The sequence below is a fragment of the Phyllostomus hastatus genome, unplaced genomic scaffold (assembly GCF_019186645.2).
Source record: "Phyllostomus hastatus isolate PE091 unplaced genomic scaffold, TTU_PhHast_1.1 phas_contig_90, whole genome shotgun sequence".
Taxonomy (NCBI): Eukaryota; Metazoa; Chordata; class Mammalia; order Chiroptera; family Phyllostomidae; genus Phyllostomus; species Phyllostomus hastatus.
Genome location: NW_025333984.1, coordinates 7,756,857 through 7,769,114, shown reverse-complemented (window position 1 = coordinate 7,769,114; position 12,258 = coordinate 7,756,857). Strand labels below are relative to the sequence as shown.

Genomic DNA, 12,258 nt, shown 5'->3' with positions numbered 1-12,258 from the left:
TGAGGCTGCAAGGGCTTACTGCAGCTTCCTTAAATCTGAGCTAAACCTCCCAAGTATGGAGCGTGACTGGTTTAACCACTCCCCACCCTGCCCCGATCTGCAACATCCTTCTCTTTGAAGTAGTTAGCAACATTCTTTCCTTTGTTATCTATAAAAGGCAACCCCCTGCAGTGAACTTGTGCATAGTAAATGAGGACTACCCTCCATGTAATGTACCCGGAAAAGCAATAAAAGCTTGTCCAGGCAGGGATTGGGGGTCTCTGACGCTCTCGCCCTCTCTCTCTCAGAGAGTGGCCATGCCATCCCTTTTTCTCCACAGAACTTCCATTGTCCATGTGTATTTTTTCATGAGCAACCACAACATACATGGATCCTGCCGGCCAGGATCCACCACATCGTGGTAAGCTGGTAAGCATCAAATCAATGTGTGTGATTGCTTTGAAACCTGGAAAGTTTTATATTGTTATAACAAATACATTAGCCCTGGCTGGTTTGGCTCAGTGGTTTGAGCACCAGACTGCAAAACAAGGGATTGCCAGTTAGATTCCAAGTCAGGGCACATGCCTAGGTTGTGGGCCAGGTCCCCAGTAGGGGGCGCTCGAGAGACAACAACACATTGATGTTTCTTTCTTTCTCCCTCCCTTCCCCTCTCTCTAAAAATAAATAAATAAATCTTTAAATAACAAATACATTAGTCTTTCCTTATCCTCAGGGCATATGGTCTTAGAACATAAAGAGATGGATGCCTAAAACCTCTGATAGTACCAAACTCTGTAGATACTGTTTCCCTTTATGTAAATAAGTATGATAAAGTTTAATTTATAAATTAGGCACAGGAAGATAGTAACAACAATAACTAATAATAAAATAGAACAATTCTAACAATATGCTGTAACAAAAGTTATGTAAATGTGGTCTTTCTCTCTCAAAATATCTTACTGTATTTGACTGACCCTTCTTATGATGATATGAGATAATGCAATGACTACATGATGAGATGAAGTGAGGGGAATGTCCTAAACACTGTGACGTAGCATTAGGCTACTATTGATTTGCTGATAACACATCAGAAGAAGGATCATCAGCTTCAGGTGATCTTGAATCATCAAACTGTGATAATTGACTATGGGTATCTGAAAACTTAGATAAGGAAAGACTACTGTACTTTTGTAATTAAGTGATGTCTTTGCACATGAAGTAGTGACCATACGTGCATGATACTTTTTATTAGTTAGAGCTTAGCACAGCTTACTTATTAAAACATATTATGGCACTATTGTTGAAATAATTTAATATATTTTATCTCTTAGTTTTCTATATGGAAAAAATCAGTGTGTAATTCATATCAGTTAAGCTGCCTAAAAGAGAATATTGTTAGCTGGACCAATATTGCTAGCTGTAAATAGAAACCAGGAAGACATGTGTTTCTAATATAACATCCCCAGGCCTCTGCTTATGTAACTCATTGCTTGTTCAACCTAAGGGCAGCCAAGAAAACTCTTTTGGACCTATAGTCTACAACTTAAAAGGTAACTTTCTAGTTAAGTAAATACTACAGAAAAAATAAAATATTTGAAGAAAGGTACTCAGAGAAAGGATTCTTCTTTGGGATTTGAAATGCACAATACTATCAGATTTATTTTAACACTTGAAATTTTTTCCATTTCTTTTTTAAAATTTAATCTTTATTGTATTTTTTCCATTACCATTTACTCTCCTAATCTCCCCCTTTTCCCCTGAAATCACCACACTGGTCCATGTTCATGAATCCTTTTTTCTTTTTGCTCCATCCCTCCACCCTCTAACCTCTCCACCAATAGCTGCCATCCTGCTCTCCATCTATGAGTTAACACTAGAATTTAACTGAATTAGTTCATTTATAGCATGGGAGTAAATGACAATTCTAAGCAAGAAACACTTTGGTCCTACGTATATGGGTCAGGTAGAGATAAATCAACTTGAAAATATTTTGGAAGATTGGATTCTCTGGTTTCCATATTTATGTGTCTAATCCACATCCCTCATAGTTGTGAAGGCATAATATGACAAATGCAAAAGTGTGAATACAAAAGGAAAGGATTTTGCTTCTTAAACATACAAGTATCATCAGTGGTTCTGATTTCCTCTTTAGAGAATCCTTGTTGCCAACACAGACAGTTAACCAGAGAAGACATGATGTGAGGATAAAAAACAGCTGTCCACTCAATCCTTCACTTTAATTTGCATTCAGAAAATATTACAGTCTCTCCAAAAGTGATACTTTAGTTGTATGGAAGTTCTAAAGGAGCCTGTAAAAGTGGACATTACAATATCTTCTCCAGTCCAATTCATCTATTTCCCAGACAACTGATGTGATCATATTCAATCAGGTCCTTTTGCGTCTGATGCCCCTGCTTCTCAGAGGGTCAAAACTGTAACTCAATCCAGCTACCAACTCTGATGACCCTTACCTTGCACATATTTTTCTTTCCCCAGAATGATTGTACCTTACTGCAAGAGTGAACAATGATTTCAATTTAGGACTTGTCGCTTTTAGTACATTTTAACCTTTTCTGCATGAATTAAGGCACTAATGAGGTATTCAGCAGAAGCATAGCAAGTAAAGTTAATGTCAGTATTTTTTCTTTGTCCAGAATGCCATTTATATTCATTCCAGGTTAAATCAAATAAAATATGTTAGTATGTAATTCTTCATGACATAAATAAGAAATAAGAAAGAAATATTAATTGAAGGAGAGATTTTTAAAGAAGAGTCACATATACATCATTATGAATACATTTTTAAGGAAATAACAAACTACTTAAACAATTTTAAGACAAACTAATCTTAAAAATGTTCAGCTACATTGAAATACTAATGAATACCTTTAAGCATACAAAATTATAGTGCTGTACAGTGGGGAACTTCAGCAAATGTTAAGAGGTCAACCTTCTCATAAATGTTCTTAGAATAGTCAATAACCACATTGTCATATTTACAATAATTTCTACCTGTGTTGTTGACCTCATCTCAGGCAGTTTTCCCAAGGTCTTCTCTCCATCAGTTATCCCCTCTCCACTCTTTCCATCAGTTTCTCCTTTACTGGATACTTCCCTTTAGCCTATACTCACATGTTCAATCACATCAATTATTTTCAGTAAAACTGGGTAAAAAAGCTAAAGATAAGTAGTAAAGTCAAACAAATTTCTCCTTCAAAGAAGTCATCTTTTCTTGCAGTTTTCATTTCTCTTATTTTCTTGATTAATCTCTAAAATTTTGTCTTCCCTCACAGTTTCTATCACCTCATCTTGCACTCCTCCCAAGGTCTCTGTACTTTAGCTTTTACCTTTCTGATTCTGCTGATTCTACTTTCATTAAGGATAGGAATAACTTCATGATATAGAATATTTTTATAACCTTAATTAACTTTTAGAAACATTTGATAACACAGATCATCCCTATCTATCTGAAACTCTTCTTTACCTGAGTTTCCATAATATCATTCTCTCTTGGTTCTTACTCTACTTCTTAAACTACCCTTGCTTAATCATATTCAGTAATTATGTCCCCAGCCCATTCCATCTTCACCCTTAGCTTATTATACCCCTATACTTCACTGAGATCATAAAAGCCATCAGAAGAGAACTCCATCATCTTCCCACAACCAAATCTAAAAACTTTGCTGCATCAGTATTCATATCTCTATCTTTCTCTTTGTATCATGGAAGTTTACCTTTTCCTATTGAAGGCTAATCACATCATTTGTGTAATGAAGGAAAACCAGGAATGTATATTGCCACTAAAGGCCAGAGGGAAATAGTCTAAGAAGAAAGTAGTTAAATTGTTAAATACTTTTGTTGCACTAGCTACCCTTTTTTAGTGCTAGCTCTCTTTATATACCCAATCCCAAAACAATAAAGTAACTTAATCTTGAATCACAAAAATTTTAACTCTCTATTCTCTTTCATTCCCTTTCCATTTCTTTTCTTTCTTTCTCTTTTGTTTTCTTCTTGTTTTAAACTTCTCCTCACCTTTTAAATAATCTTGCTCATCCATAGGTTTATTTGTTGATGACTTTCTAAATTCAAAATTATAATCTAGGATATATCCCAGAGCTATAGACATTTATATAACTTTCTCCTTGACCTTTCTACTTGGGTAACTAACAAGTGAGTCAATCTCTGCCAATACCAAAATAACATTATCAATTTCCCACTCACCAACTTGTTACTTGCCCAATGTTCCCCATCTCAGTAAATTGGAATCACATCTTGACAATTGCTCAGACCCCAAATATACAAATCATTTTATTCCTGCATTTTCCTTACCTTTCATATCAATCGGCAGGCTCTGTGGTATCTACCAGAATATTTTTCTAACCTGTCTATCTTTCATACCCACTGACATTACCTTAAAATAAAACACCATCATCTTTTGCATGAACTATTGCAATAACTTCATCTTGGCCTTGCTATTTCTTTTACTCGTACCTCCCTCCAATATATTCTTTAGAGAACAGCAAGGGTGATATTGTTATGTATAAATTAGATTATGTGACTTTTCTCCTTAAAACCATGCAATGTTTTCCCATTTTTCTTAGAATAAAATCTAAACAACTCTCTGCAACCAGTAATGCTTTATGTAGTTTGATTCTTGTCTACTTCTCCAGTCTCCTCTGATGCCACTCTTCCCTTGTTCATTCTGGCTCTTTTCACTTACATTTCTCTATTTTTATGAAGCTCTTTCCCTGTAATCTCATTTTTCAAGTGTCAGATTAAGTATTATTAAAGTTGCATTCCTCATCTGACTTATCTAATGTATGTCTCCCCATCTCTACATCTACTATCATATTATCCCAATTATTTTCTTCATAGCCCTTAACACCATTTTGGCTTATGTTTTTATTTATGGGTTTACAAGCTTAAGGCCTGTATCACCATAAGTAGATACCATGACAGCAGGATTGTCTGTCTTTTTTACTGCTGTATTTCAAGTCACTTTTAATGTACTTGGCTGTTCAATAAACATTTGGAAAGCACAGGACAATGGTCAAGAACAAGGGATAAGTCAAATTACTGGTTCTATAACTTCCTTGATATGTGATTTGGTAAAGTCATTTATAATAAGTTTGAATATTAAATGAAAATTTCAGTGTTAAATACTTCACATCAAAATTTAGACATAATAAGCATTCCTGAAACATTAACTATTTTAACTGAATCACTAAATAACATTTAACCAGTAAATGTAGATTTTCTATTTTTTAATTTTAAAACTTTATTTGCATATGTTAAAAATGTGCATCCCCATAATTAAAATCATTTTAACAAAAAAATGGCACTCTAATTAAACTGCATTTTATAGCCTGCAGGACATCTTGGACCAGCTTGGTTTTCACCCTAGAATTCACTGTCATCCCACCCAGGTTCTTCCTTCACCAACATGCAAGTTCTTTTCCTTCCCTGCCAGCTGGAGACGCTGCTGGGAGAGGCAGGGGCGACCTTCATTGTCAGTAGTTCTGATGTGAAAAGGGGCAGGATAGTCATTTAAACTGATCCAACCTCTTTGCATCTTATAAAGTTAAACAGCTAAAAGAAGTAAAATAAGAAGGCAATACTTGTGGAATGTACAGTGCATATTGGCAAGTGAGTGCCTCATTACAGTTCACCTGCTTGTTTTTCTTGTTCAATCGTTTATTTGGAAGGCAGTGGATTTTTATCTTGTGTTTCTGTCTCCTTTCATTTCAGCTTATTGAATTTCTCAGTCTTGGCCATATCAGGTTTATCAGACATGGCTGCTGAGGAGAGGGAGGCGTGTGAACAAGAGGAGTCCTATCTGCTCAGTGACCACTGCTGAATTGGATTTTCTTTAAATTTCATGTTAGTCAACTTCTACATTGTGTCCCTAGAAAATTGCATTTTATATTCATGGACTCAATATCCACCTATAAACTAATTCATCCCAATGCTGCATCTCTAAGTTCTCTCGTTAAACAACAAACTCTACCTGCACACTTGCTATTGCCACTTGAACATCCCATATTAAACTCAAACTAAAAATGTGAATGTGTGTAAATCTGTACTCATCACATTCCCTGAATCTGCTTCCTTAATAATTCGTATAATAGACTCCTAACCATTTGCTTCAAACTTAACCTAAAGTTTCATCTTTCACCTGGAAACCAAGATGTTTTATTTCATACCCCTACCAGAGACCAAACCTGCAACTGTTCAGTCATGTGCCCTAAACAGGAATTGAAATGGCAACCTTTTGCTTTGTGGGATGATGCCCAACCAACTAAACCACACTAATGAGGGCTATAGCTATAATCTTAAAGAAAAAGGACAAAGTGATGGAAACTGTTAGAGGATCTGTTTCATTGAAGACAATGAGAGTAACACAAAAATTGAGCAGGGCCTATATCAAACATGAAGAAACTTCTAATGAACTGGATTGGAGATCAGACACAGAAGCGTGTCCCTCTTAGCATCATGAGATCATGACCAAAGCGAAAAGTATGATATGTTGAGGGAAAAGGCTGGGTTTAACTAGCATGTTGAATTTACAATTCACTTCTGGCAGTTTAAATTATTCAAAAATCATTATTCTTTACACAATGTGAAAGTGAGTTGTGAGTCTGTGAGTGCTGATGCAAAGGCAGCTGAAGAATTTTTGGAAATTCTAGATGAACTGATTGTGAAGGAAAACTACTTGCCAGAGGAAATATTCAATATGAATGAAAACTCCCTATTCTGAAAATGAATGCCTGAAAAGACTTTTTCTTCATGTAAGATCTTAGTGAACAAAACATTTAGAATATGAAACATTATTAATATGTGGTCATAGCTCATGACAGCATAGGACTCAATAATAGTTGAAGAAAGAAGATATTTTTAAATAAATTTAGTGTGCCTTAAGTGCACAGTGTTTGTGAAGTCTATAGTAGTATACAATAATGTTTGAAGACTTCTCATTCACTCAGCACTCACTGACTCACCCAGAGCAACTTCCAGTACTACCAGCTCTATTCATGGTAAGCGTCCTATACAGGTTGATTATTTATTAACATACCATAGTTTTACCGTACCTTTTCTGTGATTAGATATATTTAGATGCACAAATACTATTGCATTACAGTTACCTACAGTATTCAGTATACTAACATGTTGTACACGTTTGTAACTGGGAAGCAATAGGCTATTCCACGTGGCCTAGGTATGTAGTAGGCTATACCATTTAGGTTTGTGTAAGTGCACTCTATGATGTCCACACAATGACAAACTCATCTAAGAGCATGTTTCTCTGAATGTATCCTGGTTGTTAAGTGATGCATGACTACACAAGTAAAGCTTTCTGTCCTCCCCTGTTTGCCTAAAAGGAGGAAAAACAATTATATAAGTGTTTTTTCTTCCCTCTCTACAAGGAAGAACATAAGTTAACTACTGAGGAACACTCTAGACCATTACTAGTCCAGAAAGATTATCAGAGGAATATACATAACAAATCTTGTTATAACTACTTTTTATCTCTATCAATCTCTCCATGTATTTGCCTAATTTGCTACCCTAGAAGCTCAAAGTCATTTTCCTTTGTTTTGTCACATCTCTAAAAATTTGTGTTTTCTTTGTTAAGGTGTTATATAATCCCAAATTACAACGACCCCTTGGCATTACCATGAATATGCATGACATACATATTAACAAATTTCGTTCTGTTTTCCCTTGTTAATCTTCCTTTTGTTTGTCTAATTTACAGAACTCCAGCCAGAGATCCAATAGGGATAGAGGGAAAATATATTTTTTCCTTTGGGGCATAGCCAAGGGTACCCAACCTAGAGTTTTTTAATCCTTTGACATTTAGCATTAATGATTAGATTTTAGGAGAGAGCTAAACTGGATCAGTTGAGCATTCCACTGTTTTCTAGAACTGTTAACAAGCAATTTGTGTGCAAATACTTCCAAATTAGAGCCTCCTGTAAATATGTAATTCTTTTATTTTCTCAATGAGCATTACAGTATGCAAGTGAAGTTGAAAGACAATTAAAGTGAAAATTATGAGTCAATTAGATCCAGAAAAAAACCCTAGATGGTAAATGAGAGAAGATTCACATTTACAATATTTTCTCTGTTGTGTCTGTAGTTTTCATAGCAATTGAGTGGTACAGTTAGGACCAAAATAACATTCTCAAAACCAATGTTTTTTTTCTTCATGCAAGTTTTTAGTGAACAAAACATTTAGTATATGAAATATTATTGTTTGGTCATAGCTCATGACAGCATAAAACTCAATAATAGTTGAATTTTAAGGCATGGAAAAATAAATACAGTGCAACTCATTCAGCAATGAAATAAAAGTACTGCAGATGTAATGTGCTATTGTCCTATTAACTTTTCCAAGAGAACCTGTAAAAAATCTTATGACTAGAGCAGACTCCATTACCAAGTTCATTGCTAAACATTTTTCCTCTGCAGACTATTTCCCAGTCTAATCTACTTCTGTGCTTGAGAGACAAGTAAAGCCTATAAGGAATAGGGGGACACAAAGTTCATAACATGCACCAATTTTAAATGAGTCAGAGCTTACAGAGATGATATTTAATGAGCAATAGTGCCAATAAGGCATTTATAAATTGCTTCCTTCTCACACTACATCAAGTTGTTACTTAAATAACACTCAATGTTAAAGGGTAAACCCTGAAAATGCTCTCTAACATTGGACAGTGTAACATCACTATTTCCTGATTTTGCCTTTATTCACTTTTGTCTTGTCAGTCTTTTGGTTAAGGGCTGATTGTTTTTGTGCCCTGAAATTTATATGTTGGAACCTTATGGCCAACGTAATGGTATTAGGAGGTGGAGCATTTGGGGAATAATTGGTTCATGACAGTAGAGCTCTCATGAATGACTCCAGAAATATTTCTATTTTTTCCTACCATTTAGAGACAGCAATAATTAAATAGTTGGCAGCCAGGATGCAGGCTTTTATCAAATCTAGAATCTCATGGCAACTTGATCTCACATTTTTAGCCTCCAGAACTGTGAGAAATAACTATTTGTTGTTTGAGCCATCCAGTCCATGGTGTTTTTTGTTATAGCAACCCAAACTGATGAAGATACTCTATTAAGGGATATTCTTTGTCTGTGTTCCCTTTGAATTTAGATGTTCCCTATGATTCCAACCATGTCTGTCTGTTTTTTTTCTTTGTATTTTTCTGCATCATTTAGTTAATTCCCAGAACTTATGCTTTTCTTCCCAAGTCCATGTCTTTAATTCAAACCTTTCTTACAAGTTATAGACCCATTGCTCTAATGGCTTAATATCCATGTAGATATCATGCAGACCCAATAACTTCAAAATTTCTTTTCTTACTGACAACCCACTTTTCCTCTTGTACCTAATATTTTTTCATACCCATCTGACTCAATCCAATTTATTCCACCTAATAAACTCACTCAAATCCATTCTTCCCCATGAAAACAGATATGTGAATCAATGCAACAGAATAGAGAGCTCAGAATTAAATCCATACCTATAAGGTCAATTAATATTTGACAAAGGGAGCAAGAACATATGATGGGATAAAGACAATCTATTCAATAAATGGTGTTGGGAAAATTGGATAGATAAGTGCAAAAAAATGAAAATACACCACCTTGTTACACCACATACAAGAATAAACTCAGCCTTGGTCAGGTGGTTCAGTTGGTTGGAGAGTTGTTCCATACAACAAAGGGTTGTGGGTTTGATCTCTGGTCAGGGCACATACCTAGGCTGTAGGTTCAGTCCCAAGTTAGGGTCAGGTTCAGCAGGCAGCTGATCAATGTTTCTCTCTCACATCAATGTCTCTCTCCCCCACTTCCTCTTTTTTTTAAAAAATCAATAAAAACATATCCTCTGGTGAGGATTAAAAAAAGAATAAATTCAAAATGGATTAAATAATTAAATGTAACATTCAAAAACCATAAAACTCCTAGAAGAAAAGATGGGCAATAAAATCTTGGATATTTCTCATAGCAATATTTTTTTCTAATATGTCTCTGCAAGCAAAACAAGCAAAAGAAAAAAAATGAACGAATGGGATTATATCAAACTAAAAATTTTTTCTGCAATGAAGGAAACCATCAACAAAATGAAAAGACAATCTACTGAATGGAAGAGCATATTTATCAATGATATATCCCATAAGGAGTTAATATCCAAAATATATGTTGCCCTGGGTGGCGGGGCTCAGTGGATTGAGCATTGGCGGGCAAACCAAGGTGCTGCTGGTTCCATTCTCAGTCAGGGCACATGCCTGGGTTGCAGTCCAGGTCAGGTCACCAGTAGGGGGCATGTGAGAGGCAACCAAACACTAATGTTTCTCTCCCTCTATTTCTCCTTCCCTTCCTCTCTCTCTAAAAATAAAACAAATCTTAAAAAAAGAAAGCACTAAAAAACCTTTAGAAAACACAAAATATATAAACAAGTCAACACAAAAAAATAAAATCCAATTACAAATTAGGCAGAGGATCTGAATGGACACTTCTTCAAAAAGGACACATACAGATGGCTAATTGACATATAAAAAGATGCTCAAGGTCACTAGTTATCAGAGGAATGCAAATTAAAATCACAATGAGATACTAAGTCACACATGTCATAATGGCTATCATCAATAAATCAACAAACAACACATGTTGGCAAAAGTTTGGAGAAAAGGGAACCCTCATGCACTGTTGGTGGGAATGTAGGCTGGCGCAGCCACTGTGGAAAATAGTATGGAGAATCCTCAAGAAATAAAAAATAGAACTACCTTATGACTCAGTGATTCCCAAAAGTATCAGTGATATACTTTTGGGTATATATTCAAAGAAGCCCAAACCACTAATTTGAAAAGAATATATGCACCTCTATATTCATTACAGCATGATTTATAATAGCTAAGATATGGAAGCAACCCAAGTGCCTGTCTATAGTTGAGTGGATAAAAAGTGGTGGTATATATATATATATAATGGAATAGTACTCGGCCATGAAATGAATGAAATTCTACCTTTAGTAAGAGTACAGATGGACCTAGAGGATATTTTGCTAAGTGAAATAAGCCAGTCAGGAAAAGACAAATGCTATATATTTAACTTATATATGGGATCTAAATAATGAAATAAATGGAAAAACAAAAATGAAAACAATTCACAGTTACAGAAAACAGATGGATGAATGCCAGAGGGAATATGGGTTGGGGGTGAATGAAAAAGAAAGAGATTAAGAAGTACTAATTGGTAGTTATAAATTGTCAGAGGGTTGTAAAGCACAGCATAGGAAATGTAGTCAATAATATTGTAATAAGTACGTGTGGTGCCAGATGGGTACTGGACACATTGCAGGGAGCACTGTGTAAAGTATGATTATCTAAGCCTTATGCTATACACCTGAAACTAATACAAAATAATGATTGTAAACTGTAACTGAAAAATAAAACTAAAAAAACTCCATTCTTTCTACTGTCTATACAGATGGTTATCTGGTTATCTTTTTGACAGAATCCAACATCACTCTCATTTAGTACATATGTCACACTGATGTGAGACAGATATAAATTGCAAATCCAAGCATGTCAACTTCTTGGTAAAAATCCACCAGTAATTTCTTCATGATAGAGAGAGAAAGAGAGGTACAGAAAGGATAATGTAAGCCTGAAAGAGTAGCAGCCAACTCAGCATGGATATGATTGGGATTCTATATATTTTTTACACACACACAGAGTTTCAAATTAAGCAAATATTTATTTTTAAAGGATTAAATAAAATATTTAACACAAAAATAAAAATAACAGGAATGCAGGAAAACAATTTAATAAAAACTTAAATAAGCATATATAAAAATATAAAGTGTCAAGGCTAAGACAAATTTACATATATATTTTATATGGAGAGAGAGAGAGATTTTGATGAATTGACTCATACAGTCTGAAGTTTGTATAGCTGTCTGGGAAAGCTGGAAGTTCAGAGAAGAGATAATGTTATAGTCTTGAGTCCAAGATCCATAAGGCAGATTAACAGGATGAAAATTCGGGCTGCATTTCTATGTTGCTATCTTTTCCACCCAGTTTTATGGCTGTATAATTGAGAAATAAAATTGCATATATTTAAAGTATACAATATGATTATATGATTATACACACACACACACACACACACACACACACATATTCATTCAGAGAAGTGATTACCACTTGTTAATTCATACACCTATCACCGGACATGGATATATAAAATCAAATTTCTAGGCAAAGTTAA

General features: G+C 34.9%; 1 pseudogene; it reads right to left on the bottom strand.

The window, feature by feature from the left end:
- Positions 1–5,637: 5,637 nt before the first annotated feature.
- Positions 5,638–5,772, bottom strand: LOC123827798 (annotated as a pseudogene).
- Positions 5,773–12,258: the final 6,486 nt, after the last annotated feature.